This window comes from Saccopteryx leptura, chromosome 8 (assembly GCF_036850995.1).
Source record: "Saccopteryx leptura isolate mSacLep1 chromosome 8, mSacLep1_pri_phased_curated, whole genome shotgun sequence".
Taxonomy (NCBI): domain Eukaryota; kingdom Metazoa; phylum Chordata; class Mammalia; order Chiroptera; family Emballonuridae; genus Saccopteryx; species Saccopteryx leptura.
In genome coordinates this window covers 15805558-15819984 of record NC_089510.1, presented here as the reverse complement: position 1 = coordinate 15819984, position 14427 = coordinate 15805558, and positions in this window count along the sequence as shown.

Below are 14427 nucleotides of genomic sequence, written 5' to 3'. Positions count from 1 at the left end.
TCTGCCTGGCAGCCTCTCTCTGGGGCTGTTGCTCGAACCAACAGAAGCACTGGCTGAGAGAGGAGAAGAGAGAGAGGAGGGGGAGAGGGGAAAGAAGCAGATGGCCACTGCTCATGTGTGTCCTGACCAAGGATCGAACCTCAGATGTCAACGTACCAGGCCAATAATCTATCCAGTGATCCAATTGGCCAGGGCTTTACATTTTTTAATATAACAAAATATCTAATGGTGAAATTTCAATTGTCTCCTTGTATCATATTTCATATAAATTATGTATAAATATATAATATAAAATATGAACACTTAAATATGCATACAGATATATATATATATATATATATATAATTCTGTTCATCTACCCATAACTTTTTATAAAATACATAAGTACTATAGTACCTAAGAGCTTTGTAAGATCCCACATGTTTATATATTGTATTTGCTTTTAAACTCTCTTAACTATCTTTTAATGAACAAATTTTACAACACTCTTTAACCTATGAAATTTATTTGTGTAAGTAATAGACTTCTTGCCTTCAGATGCTGGTTTTTATGGGGGTCCCAGAACCAGTCTCTCGTATTTTCGATAACGCTTTATTTCATTCTTGTGGTTTAACATGAGTTTATTTATTTATTTATTTATTTAATTAATTAATTTTTTTGTGACAGCGACTTAGAGAATCAGAGAAAAGAACAGATAGAGACAGACAGACAGGAAGGGAGAGATGAGAAGTATATCAATTCTTTGTTGTGCCACCTTAGTTGTTCATTGATAGCTCTCTCATATGTGCCTTGCCTGGGAGGCTACAGCAGATCGAGTGACTGCTTGCTGGAGCCAGAGACCTTGGGCTGAAGCTGCTGAGCCTTGCTCAAACCCAATGAGCCCACACTCAAGCTGGCAACCTCGGGGTCTCGAATCTGGGTTCTCCGCATCCTAGTCTGATGCTCTATCCACTGTGCCACCGCCTGGTCAGGCTAACATGAGTTCTGAATAGTGTATTTTCTATGACTATTAGCTAGATCTAGAAATTATATAATATAAAAATTTCCTGTATTGCCAAAAGCACTTCAATAATAGTTTTTCCCCCCAAAAGTGAAAATTAATATGCAATTGAGCCTCTTTTTGGAATGTTAGTTGTCACTGAGGATTACTGCCAGATTCATTATTACTCAGGACTTACATTCATATATTTTTAAGTAAAAAAGAACTTCAGACTTCTTATTGACAATTAATTTTCAATGGGTGAAGTGAAAAGATCTTAACTGTGTTGTTTTTTTTTAATTAAAGATTTTTTAAAATTTTTATTTTATTTTATTTATTCATTTTAGAGAGGAGAGAGAAAGGAAGAGGGAGAGAGGAGAGAGAGACAGAGAGAGAAGGTGGGGAGGAGCTGGAAGCATCAACTCCCATATGTGCCTTGACCAGGCAAGCCCAGGGTTTCGAACCGGCGACCTCAGCATTTCCAGGTTGATGCTTTATCCATTGTGCCAACACAGGTCAGGCCTTAACTGTGTTTTATCAAATATTTACAACCATGTAACTAAAACCATGATCAATATCTAACTCCTCATTCCCACTTCATTCCCTGGGAAAAAAACAACACTAACATTTTTGTCATTGAAAAGAAACTTTATCTGTTACAGAAGTTCATTAAACAGACTCAAACATGTCATCTTGTAAGTCTGATTTCATTTCATTTGTTCAAAAAAGTGTTTTGAAGGTTCATTTGGGTCATTACAGGTATCATTAGTCTGCTTCGTTCTATTGCTTAGGTATACCCATAGTGCAAATAGTTGCTAAAATAAGGTATATTAAACTTTTAGAAGTTTATCTGAACAAAAATTGATTGACATTAGGCAGTGCCAAATAGAAGTAGACAGAAGTGTTCCTGAGACAGGAGCCAGAGGAAATATTTATACAGGTTTTCCAGTCTCGAAAAGGAGAGGGCTGCTATGAGAGCTTCCATAAGTAAAGAGAATCCCTATCTTCCAAAAGATTTTACCAAAAAAAATAAAAAATTTATAAAAAGAAAACTTTTATGAAAGATCTATACCTGTACATGTTTTTGCTAACCAAAAGAAAATAAGATTTTTGCTTTTATGAAAATGCTGTTGTTGTAGGAATGTTTGTACCTGCTTTTGCTAACTAAAGGAAATAGAAAGACGCTTGCTGCTTTGAGAAGAAAAGCTATCACTGTTCTAATTTAGGTCTTTTGTAAAAGCAAAATGGCTTAACGTGGACTGGTACAAAGCTGCAGTGGAAGAAAGTTATTTTATCGGCTGTAGCTTGGTGAATATAAGATTGGTTTTGCTTTTAACTATAAAGATGTCCAGTTGTTAATCACAACTTAGAGAAAAACTTCCAATTTCTCATTGTATCGCATTTGCATCTTTAATAATGGACTGTATTTAGGTGGTCTATTTCTATGCTCTCCACCGTGTTACATTACTTACACCAATTCCATACCATTATTCAATGTCTTTTTTATATGAGTTTTGAAATGCAAGTCCTCCAACTTTATTCTTTTTCTCTCCTACCGTTCTCTTTTGATACCCTTGTATATTTTCGGTATTTTTAATTTTCATGCAGATTTTCAAATTTGTCCATTTCTACAAAAAGGAAAAGAATTGTGGTGACACGTCATGCATAGAATTAACATTCTAACAATTGAATGTTCTATTTCTCCTTTTATTTAGGTCTTCACTAATCTCTCTCTACAATGTAATAGTATGCAGCAAAAACATATTACACAATCTTTGTTAAATTTGAGTTTTGTTGAATTTGTGAATTTTCCAATTTATTGTTTGATATTAAATGCTTGTCAATGCTACTATAAATGATATTTTTTAATTTAGTTTTCCAGTTGTTCGTTGTTGGCATACAACTTTTTAAATTAAATATTGATTTTGTATCCTTAGAACTTATTAAATTCACTTATTTTAGGTAGCTTGTCCATTGTTTCCTTTGGATTTTTTCACGTTGATAACCATGTTATCAGCATAAAAGAACATCAATATATCTTTTCAATGTTTATGCCTTTTACATTATTTGCTTATTAATTGAGTGATTGATTTCTGCTACACTGCATTTGCTAGGACCGGAATTATAATGCCAAAAAGAAGTGTTAAAATGAAACAGCTTTCTTGCTCCTCATTTTTGCAAACATCACCAGTAAATATGATGCTAACATGTCTTGGCTTTAAACTTTTTAACAGATGGAAGAAGTTTTCTTCCATTTCTAACTATTAGAAGTTAAAATGGCAATATTCTATTATTCATTCTCCATTTACGTACAGAATACTTCCTTAAAGAGATATTCTTCCTCATCAGTTATGTGGTTACTTTGCAGAAAAATTTATATGAGAAATCCAAATAAATGCTTGATTATTTATTATTTTGTTTTAGTTACAAAACCACTTGTTGATTTTTTTATTTTTTGAAGATTATTAATTAGTAATTTTTAAATAATTATATTATAATTTCATTTATTTTCATGTATTTAATGTAACATAATGAAATCTGATTGATCTCATTAACTTACTGTGGTTATTTTTATTTGATGTTCAAATTTTTAAATCTTTGATGAATGGGAAAGTCTGTTCTTGTTGACCCCATGAGTCCTCCTGATAAAATCTTGACATTTTTTTATTTGTATTTATTTTTTATTATTGCTTTTAGCAGTCCGATAAGACAAGTTGTTACAGGCTCAGCGGGTAACATGAGCATCATTTTCTTTCCCATGCCTGCAATCAAACCTTTCTCTAAGGTGCTTTGATTACTAGAAATGAGAAATTGTATTTAGAGAACAAAATTCTTATCTGTGTGCTGAAGGTGCTCTTTAATATTAAGTTGCCCTTTCTTTCTAGGCTTTTACAATAGTGAACACTAGATTTTTGGGGGTAAGATTTAATAAATTAAAACTTGATAATTATATTGTGAATTAAACTTTAAGAACTATAGAAATATATTATTTGATTATATATATACACATATGTGAATATCTTTCTTAAAATTTTGAACATGAATCTCACCAGCGACTAGCAGGCCCCCATCGGAGTTGCCGCCGCTTGGCCAAGCTAGACAATAAAGCTTTGGTGTGGAATCAAAAAAAAATTTGTTTTGAACATCAGAGTAATGATAATTTACATCATTATTCACATTTACTAAAATATAAAATATAATATCATTTTAATTCTTTGCTTTATTCTACACAATATATATATGATAATTCATAATGACTATTTCTATATTATTACTAAGTGTATTGAAGGAAGTTTTAGAGTTATTATTTTTTTCTTTTTGGCATATATTATCAGGTAAGAATTTATTGTCAATTTACTGTGTTTTAAGTATATTTGAATTAATTCTTTTCTGTGCTATGCCATCTTTTTTATCTAATTTTTATTAGTCAAAAGAGTTTTGAAATTTTATTCTTTTTTGTCTTTATCAATACAGAGAGAAGTTAGAAAACATTATTTATATATTTTTACCTCTTTTAAACTTAATTTTTTTTAATTTTTTATTTTTTTTATTTTTTTTGTATTTTTCTGAAGCTGGAAACGGGGAGAGACAGTCAGACAGACTCCCGCATGCGCCCGACCAGGATCCACCCGGCACGCCCACCAGGAGCGATGCTCTGCCCACCAGGGGGCGACGCTCTGCCCACCAGGGGGCGATGCTCTGCCCCTCCGGGGCGTCTAGAGCCACTCTAGCGCCTGGGGCAGAGGCCAAGGAGCCATCCCCAGCGCCCGGGCCATCTTTGCTCCAATGGAGCCTCATCTGCGGGAGGGGAAGAGAGAGACAGAGAGCAAGGAGAGGGGGAGGGGTAGAGAAGCAAATGGGCGCTTCTCCTATGTGCCCTGGCTGGGAATCGAACCCGGGACTTCTGCACGCCAGGACGACGCTCTATGGCTGAGCCAACCGGCCAGGGCTTTTTTAAAGTTTTGAAGAGACAAAATTTTCCTGAGTATTGACCCAATGGTTTGATTCTTTTTAGAATATTTTGAGACATCTTTAGAATATTTGAAATTATATTATATATTTTAATATACTATTTATATATGTAATATATTGAAATAATAATATTTTCCTTTCTTTTTTACAGAGCTTTGTCTTATTTCTCAATTTGATAAGAACTTCGATGAAATTTGTTCGATTTCTTTAATTTTCTAGTGTATTTATATTTATATATATTTCTATCTATAAAAGGCAATATCACAATCTAATTGAATAACTCTTATTTTTTTACAAAAAATAATAAATCTCCTATAAAGGTATAACTAATATTAACACCACAAGAGATCTAAAACATAATTTGAAAGTTACATTTTTTTTCTAGAAAATATTAAGGATAAAACAATTATTAAAATATTTAGCTATTAACTTCAAAACTTTTGAAAATAATATTTCTAAATAATTCAGTAGAGTATAATTATTACATGAGTAAGAAAAATTCAGAATAAAGCAAGCAATGATTGAGTTACATTACAGAAACAGTTGGTTCTGAGAGAGAATGATTAGTGAGTGTGGCCGAATCAGGGGGGCCCTTAAAGACAGCAGGAGTTTAAAAGGGATTTGACATGAGGAGAAATGGGGGAGATTCTCCGTCGCTGGCTTGAAGGATGAAGGAGAACATGTAGGAAGGAATAAGAATGGCACATGAGGCCCTGAATGGCATTTATCTGGAATCCAGCAAGGAAACAACGACCTCAATCCTGTAACCACAAGAAACTTAATTCTTCCACAACCATATGGGCTTAGGAAAGAGTGCTAGGTTCCTCAGTGCCTTGTGAAACCTTGATTTTGCCATTGAGAAGCCCATTCCATGTCCAGATTTTTGAAATACAGAATTTTGAGTAAATGAATGGGTATTATTTAAGTCACTTAGCTTATGACAGTTTGTTTCACAGTGATAAAAAAATAATAAACCAATACTGCCTTTTTGAACAAAAAAGATCAAACGTGCTATTTAACCTAAAAGGGAAATATTCCTTTTAAATGTGAATCCATCAACATTTAAGAAACTCATCAGTGTGAAAGAAACCTATAATTCATGCTGTTTATCACATCAACTCACACTATTTTCACTGACCTTTTTATTTTTGTTTAAGATTTATTATTGCAAGGTCAGCTTTCATATGTCATCATGCTCACAAAAACCATGTAATAGAAAAGTGGAAAAATGGGTAGAAGTGTATAATGATGATAGCTTAATGCATCGCCTATTTCTAAATGAATATTCTTAATTTTACAAGTGTATGCTGAGTATTTAGTTAGGTTTCAGTTGTCATGATGTTAAGGATATAAGTGATTATAATGTACAATATCTATACTGTCATGAAATGAATATTTTAGAGGATAGAATGTGGTCAGTAAAAAGGAGAAAAATAGAAGATAACTTCAAGAGGTTCGATGAAAGCAATAGGCAGAGTAATGTGCTAATGGCAGAGGAGGCGCCTTAGATTGAGTATTCAGAGAAAACCTTTCTAAAGGCTTGTCATTTAATAGAAAGTCCAAAATGATACAAATATCAGTCATGCAAGAAGCTCATGAGTTCTTGTTTTCAGAAATAATACCATGAGTAAAATTGTGAAGGCAAGAATAAATTTGATCAGAGAAAGTAAGCCATAATGGCTACCGTGCAGATAACAATATGGAGAAGCTGAATTCAAGAGACTTTAAAACTGAATAATATGTAGGCTTGCTTTCTGAAATAAAGAACTAGAGTTTAATTTGAAGTACAGTAGAAAAAATATATAGGTTTTAAGTAAGAAAGAAGCATGAATGACATGTTTTCAAAAAATCATTTATCAGACTGCTAATGAATTTAAGGTTTACTTAATGGCATTTTAATATGTTGTTTCAAGTTTGTTATACTTTAAAAATTTTTTTTTCTGTTCTATTGTCCTTTTATTTTCTTTCTCATTTTTTTTTGACACCAATTATTATACCTATGTTAGCTTTTCATTGCTTGTTATTTCTCAAATATAAAGTTTGAGAAAGTATAAATAGAAATTCAGGATGTATTGAAAAATCTTAAATAAGAGTAAATTATCATGTAGACATAAAATAAGACTTTATGTTATAATTGTGCTAAAGTCTTGTAAAATGTCATTGAAGATCATTAGAAAATTGGTATTTTGTAAACTTTTGTATGGTAATGGAAGTATTTGGCAATATCTTGATCCTTTTAATAGAAATGATAAGGTAAGAAATATGCTTGTAAGAAAGTCAAAATATCATATTCAATATCATTTGTAGTTCAAAATAGGTTAACTGTATGTACAATTATTCTTTGCCTCAAATTTTATACAATTTTATACAATAGTTGCAAAAATTATACAATGTGAAATGTAGTTTTGAGTCAGAAATTGCAACATTTTATGACACTAAAAATATAAAAATACTAGTGTGGTAGGGGAAGTAATTATCATGTAAGAGAGATGATCAAAACTGTAGCTTTATATGCAAATTAAATCTAATACTAGCTCTCTAATGTCTCCCAAGTCTCTGCAGTACCTGTTTCTTAGAACTATTAAATGCCTCAAAATAATGTATTTTGTTTTTGATAAATCACTTTTCATTTTGTTTTTAGCGTATTTTGATAATTTTGTGTGTCTTGTAATAAAATGCTACTCTGAGAGAGCTTGACCTAAATATCAGTACTTTTAAAATTCTAAATGGAGTATTTAATTATCATATATAACTCTGCTGCTACATTAAAGAGGCAGTATATAAAATTTAGTACTCAAAAGCTTACAGGCTCTAAATAAGATGACCTGCTTTCAGATTTTTGACTCACTACATACTAAATTTGTTAGTTTGAGAAGGTTATATAGCCTCATTATGCATTTATAAATTAGAAAATAAGAGTATCAACTTACAGATTTAGATGTAATAATTTTAGATCAACAGGTACATGAATTGAAAGATGATAGATAGATAGATAGATAGATAGATAGATAGATAGATAGATATTATTTAATATAGCATCTGGCAAAAACTAAGTCATTCAATAAAAGTTTGTGGTTATTAAGGATACCATTGTGACTATCTGGTTTGATCTTCACTTCTTGCAATTACAGAAATAATTTGTATGACTGGTGAAGAATAAGTGCATAAAGAAAACAAAAGCAAAATTTTTGTTTTAATTTATTAACACATTAAAAATGAATGAAAATAAACCACTTCTGATTGTTAATAACTAGCAATTATACTGATATTCTATGAATCAGATCAAGGCATTTTAAGTGAACAATAGCTTGGATATCCCTTTTAGGCTATATTTGGCTTTATCCTTCTAAATGTGTGAGAATCCAACATTTTTTAAAAATCTTGATTAATGTCTTAGAGAACAAAGTATAAGCCAAGTATAATTTATTGAGCTGACAAAAACTACCACAAAAAGAGAAAAAAGTCAATGGAATCTGGTGATAGTTTATCACTCACGGTGACTGGGTTTATCTGTGGGCCAAAATCAATAATGTTGGGGAAGAAAGAAATTTAGATGGAAGAATGCACAGAATGTCTTACTAGTTAATATGTCTATCTTCTTTTCTTCTACTTTTATTTTAATCCGGGGCATTATTCTTAAAGAGGAACTGAGGTATTAACATATGAAATAACAGAAATAAAGTCAAATTTCTTATCAAGTCACTCAAATATCTAGTCACACCTGTATCAGTAAATTAAAGTTGATAAAATATTGATTACATAAAATAGTGTTTAATCTCATAATTATAGTTCTGTTACACACTATCCATAAAATAATATATCAATTGAATTTTAATAAAAATTTTTATTATTTTTTTCTGATAATACTTATTCAAAATAATAAGGATAAAAATTTTTACTGCCCATTTAATTTTTGGAACATTGACTTAGAATGTCATCTTACTTTCGCCCTGAAGGTCTCATAGTCTTCTTTAAAGTTAAATATGAATACATACATAAGAAAGACAGCATCACTAGTTATTACCAATCTCAGTGTGCCAGGTAATTTATACATAACATGAAATATTTTGTTATCTCACAGTTTTCGAGCTGTTTTGACCTAAGATTAGCCTTAATATTTTTTCTCAGGTTACTTACTACTTTCAGTTTTTATATTAGTAAACAGGTGATGATAATATACTGAACCTTATAAATATCACATATTCGCAATATCTTACATCTAGTGTCTTATTTAATACATACAAAATCTTTATGAAAAACAAATTAATATTTTCTCTAATTTACAAGTGAGGAAATTGTTGAGCCAGGACTAAATCCCAACCTTACCTCTTCTTTTCAAATCACACTAGAGAGGTAACACGTCTTACATAGGCGTCCAAAAAAGATCCTGCTTAACCTCTATACCAAAAAACAAAAATCAAACAAAAAAGAAGAATGGAGTATAAGAGTAGTAAAGAACTGTGAAGAATGATATGTTTTGCCCCACTTGCAAGCTAACAAGTTGCCCTGCCAGAATTCTATAAAAGCTACTAGAAGACACAAGGCTTCTGCATCATGGATGAAAGATACTTTATTACTCATAGCCATAGTGGTAGCCAGAGTATCAGCCTTTTGGAGGCAGTTACTTGCCTCCTAATTTGCTTAGAGGAGGAGTAAGAAATCCAGGTGATACCTGCATAAAAATGAATTACAAGAGAGAAACTCTAAACTAATAAAATGCAATATATGTTTTTTTTAAGTGAGAGAAGGGAAGATAAGTGAGACAGACTCCTGCATGTGCCTGACCGAGACCCACCTGGCAACCCTCATATTGAAGAAATGCCTAAATCAACTGAACTGGTTTTAGCACCTGAGTCTGATGCACTGGGACCAACCCAGCTATTGTCAGCACCTGGAGCTGATGCTTGAACTAATTGAGCCTGTGGGAGGAGAAGAGGAAAAGAAAGGGGACAGGAGGAGGAGAGAAGCAGACGGTCACTTCTCATGTGTGCCCTGGCCGGAATCTGAACCTGGAATGTCCAGACACAGGACCAATGCTCTATCCACTGAGCCAATCAGCCAGTTCATGCAACATTTTACATATCTAACTAACAGCAATGTCAGAGGGTTCTGATTTGTCCACATTCTCGTTGGCATTTGTTATTGCTTTTCTTTTTATACTTGTTATTCTGTTGGGTGTACTGTAGCATTTCATCATGGTTTTGATTTATACTTCTTAATACTAATGTTAAATTTCATTTGCTTTTTTGTATATTGTAGTTTTTTTTTAAGTGAAATGAATCTTTCAACCCATGGAAATCCAATTTGGCTTCAATCATTTAGATTTCTTTAGAAAATTAATTTTAGGCAGTTTTGGTAGTCTTAGTACATATAATTTCACTACTTTTATTTATATTCATTCCCCATTATTTTATTGTATTTTATTAATTTTATTTTTATCATTTTCTATTATAGTATAGAAATACAATATTAATGCTTACATTTTATCTGTTGATCTTGAATAACTTGTTTGTTAATTCTAGTCAATTGACTTTTATGTATATTCTATTTTTGTTGATGATTTCTACTTCTTTATTCATGAAAGATATTAGTGAAAATTTTAATTTTCTTGTGATTTATTTCTTTGTTTTTGGTGACAATCATGCTTTTCTGATGATAGTGTGGGTTTTTGTTTTTTTTTCTAAAGTTGGAAATGGGAAGGCAGTCAGACTCCCGCATGCGCCCGACCGAGATCCACCTGGCATGCCCACCAGGGAGAGATGCTTTGCCCATCTGGAGCATTGCTCTGTTACAACCAGAGCCATTCTAGCACCTGAGGCAGAGGCCATGGAGCCATCTTCAGCGCTCGGGCCAATTTTGCTCCAATGGAACTTCGGCTGTAGGAGGGGAAGAGAGAGACAGAGAGGAAGGAGAGGGGGAGGGGTAGAGAAGCAGATGGGCGCCTCTCCTATGTGCCCTGGCCGGGAGTCGAACCCGGGACTCCTGCACGCCAGGCTGATGCTCTACCACTGAGCCAACCGGCCAGGTCCTGATGATAGTGTTTTAAATATAGTTTGCCTTAAATAAAATTCATTTTTGGGCAAAATTCTTGAAAGCTTTTTCTATTCTAAGAACAAAACAAATCAAGTAATCCTCAGAATGTTAAAAAGTTATAAAACAGAATTTTTATGTAGTAAGCAATATATTTTGAAATAAAATTATTTTAAAAATTATATATTTCCCTTTCTGGATTAGAAATAGCATTATATCTAAAAGTTAGAGGAGGCTGACCATGTGGTGGCACAGTGGATACAGCATTAGACTGATACGTGGAAGACCCAGGTTCAAAACCCTTAGGTTGCTGGCTTGAGCGTGAGCTCACAGACATGACCCTATGGTCACTGACTTGAGAACAAAGGGTACTGGCTTGAAACCCAAGGTTGCTGGCTTGAGCAAGGGGTCACTTGCTCTACTGGAGCCCCCTGGTCAAGGCACATATGAGAAAGCAATCAATGAACAACTAAGGTGCGGCAACAAAGAACTGATGCTTCTCATCTCTCTCCCTTTCTGTCTGTCTGTCCCTAACTGTTCCTCTCACTCTTTTTCAAAATTAATTAATTAATTAATTAATTAAAGGAGATATAAAGGTAAAGAAGGTAAAATGATGTATATGTTATACAACCTTCCCAATCAATCCCTAATATATCCAAATGCAAAAGACCATCTAAAATAATTATCATGAACATTACTTTTAATTAGCAATCAACACATGAATTGTGATGATATATTATATGTATTCCCTAATGAAATATGTATGTTGTAAATCTCATTCACCCTACTCACATTAGCAGCTCAGCTTTTTGGATACCAGTAAAGAATTTACCTCATAATTTATTTCAGTTATTATACTAATTGGCCATCAGTTTACACAATAAAATGATTTATTAGGAGAAACAGATATATTATTTATGGCTATTAATAACCCTAAATCTTATTATTGTAATTAATCTCAATATACCAACAAATGTAGATGAATAATTTGAAAGTAATAGTTGGTTTCTATATGATCTAGAGGGCTGGTTACTATAATAACCATTATATAACTAAGATATAAAGTCCTATATGTCTAAGAATAAAATGGGGTCAAATGGCAAATCAAGTCAAACTTGGTATCTTAATTTGTAAATACACAGTTGTGTTAAAAAAAAACCTGTATTACCAGTTCTGCATGGAGTTGTTATTCATATTAGAAAAAAATATTTGATGAGTTTTCAAATAGATCCTTAAGAAACTTCAATAAAAAGGATAATTTTAAGATGAAGAAATTTCACAATCCATGAACAAGTCAAAATGATCATATAAGTCTTAAACCAAGATAGAATCCTTCCCAACTTGGCTTTCTAGAAAACTTGCAATATTGTTAAACTTTAAAATATCAGGATTAATTTTGTCTGAATAACATGTTGTTACTAAAACAATGACTCCATGACTGTAATACTGTAATAAAGAGACACTTTCAATTATTTGTAAATGGCCAAGAAACTGTGTTAGGGACTTCTGGGTCAGAGATAAGCAAGATTCACTTCTTTTTCCTTTTTTTTAATTGAATTTTATCAGGGGAGATTGACTTTTTGATTGCCCCAAATGAATTGTGTATTTTCATGAGGCAGTCAGTCAAATATTTACCACTGTAAGAGACAAACATCAGTCAAAGGTATTTTTCAGTAAGGCCTAATTTTTTCTACTCAGGGTCATACTAATTTATAGTCTGATGTTACTAGAAAGAGGGAGATTTATTCAAAATTTTCAAAACTCTGAATAATGAAGAAGCTTCTACATTTTAGGGGGGACAGATAATCCAAAGTTGATTGATAAACTTCATGTTTTCCTGGGAGAAAGGTGACTTGGAAGTCTTTTGTAAACCCAAAGTGATTCCCAGCTAGAACAACATCATTCCCTTTCTCATTTTTGGTTTCTGGAATTAAATTGTAAGAAAGAACAACAGTTTCCTCAATGTTCAATAAAAATATTACAAAGTAGCAAGCATACACAAGGTATCGTGACATGAAACAGAATATAAATACTTTATAAAAGTGTTATGCTTTTTAATGTCATATTAACTATCTATTAAAGATGGCTAGCCCTTGTTTTGTGGCACTATGTTCTCTAAACGGCAGTTTCTGTTTTTATCTTGGCCAAATTTACATTTCCATGATTATCACATAGAAAACCGCCGAGAACGTCACACATCTGAGGTTGTGGCACTGTCTAAATTCCATAACGCAGGAAAATAAATCTGTTCTGAGCAAGCATTTATTTTCCCATTTAAAGTGTACACAATACTTTATTATGGTCTTCTTTATCGTCACATTAGTTCTGGAAGAACATATTGATAATGTCCCCGTTCCACAGATTAAAAAACATCACAGGCTTAAACAAATGTTCTAAGATAGAACAATCACTAGGCAAAAACTATAAATCTAGCCTCCATGTTCCATATTCTATTTGCAATGGCCTATTAGTCATGCACATTTTGGCACAATTTAATAGTATGTGAAGGTATAATTGTGACCTGACTAACATGGGCAATCATTAGTTTAAAAAAAATATGTGGAGTACTATATTTATCCACAATGAAAAATAGTCAAGTAGTTATTATACAGCATACATCACATTAACTCCTATAAGAGTAGAAACATAACTAAGACATTTAAATAAGACAAATGAGATTACTGTTCTATATTTATATATATTTTTTAAAGAGAAATAAAAAACATATTAACAATAAAGTTACTACATGCTTTTTTTCCCCTTCTTCTTTTTCTTCTTTTTTTTTATTTACAAAGATCAAGTCTAAGGCAATTGCAACCTGACTATATAGAATTATTCTTAGACCAGTAAAGCTTTTTTTTCTCTTTATAAAACTTAACTTCTGAATAATTACTATTCTGTTTCTTAAAATGATGATATAAACACCGGCCAGAGAGCTTGGTTTTTGGAGCATCGTCTCGAAGTGCAAAATATAATGTATCGTAATTTTCTTTTAATGAAGAAAACATTTTAAAAGCTAGCCTTTGATACTTTTTTACTTTTCAGCAGTTTGAAATGCATAAAGGAGAAAGAATTTGAGGGAAAGAAGATGACAGAGAAAATGATGAGAAAAAGGTAGAAATGGCAGATTGTATTAATTTAATGAAAGACTTGAAAAAATTAGAACATAACTTTTTAAAGAATAACTTGAATGCTAGATATTTTGTTTAATTAGTCATATATTTGAATTCTATATATTAACTTTTCTTTATTGATCTGTCCCTGGGCTTGCTGTATTTGCTGTTGATAGGTTAGTGGGTTAAAGAGATACAGTGAAAATTTTAGTTGAGCATTTGTATCTAACTAGAATGTCTGCTGATTATTTACGGTGTAAGGTCTAATCACTTATTACTATAGTCATCTATATATTCTAAACCAGGGCTTGAATATATTTAAATCATACCCTG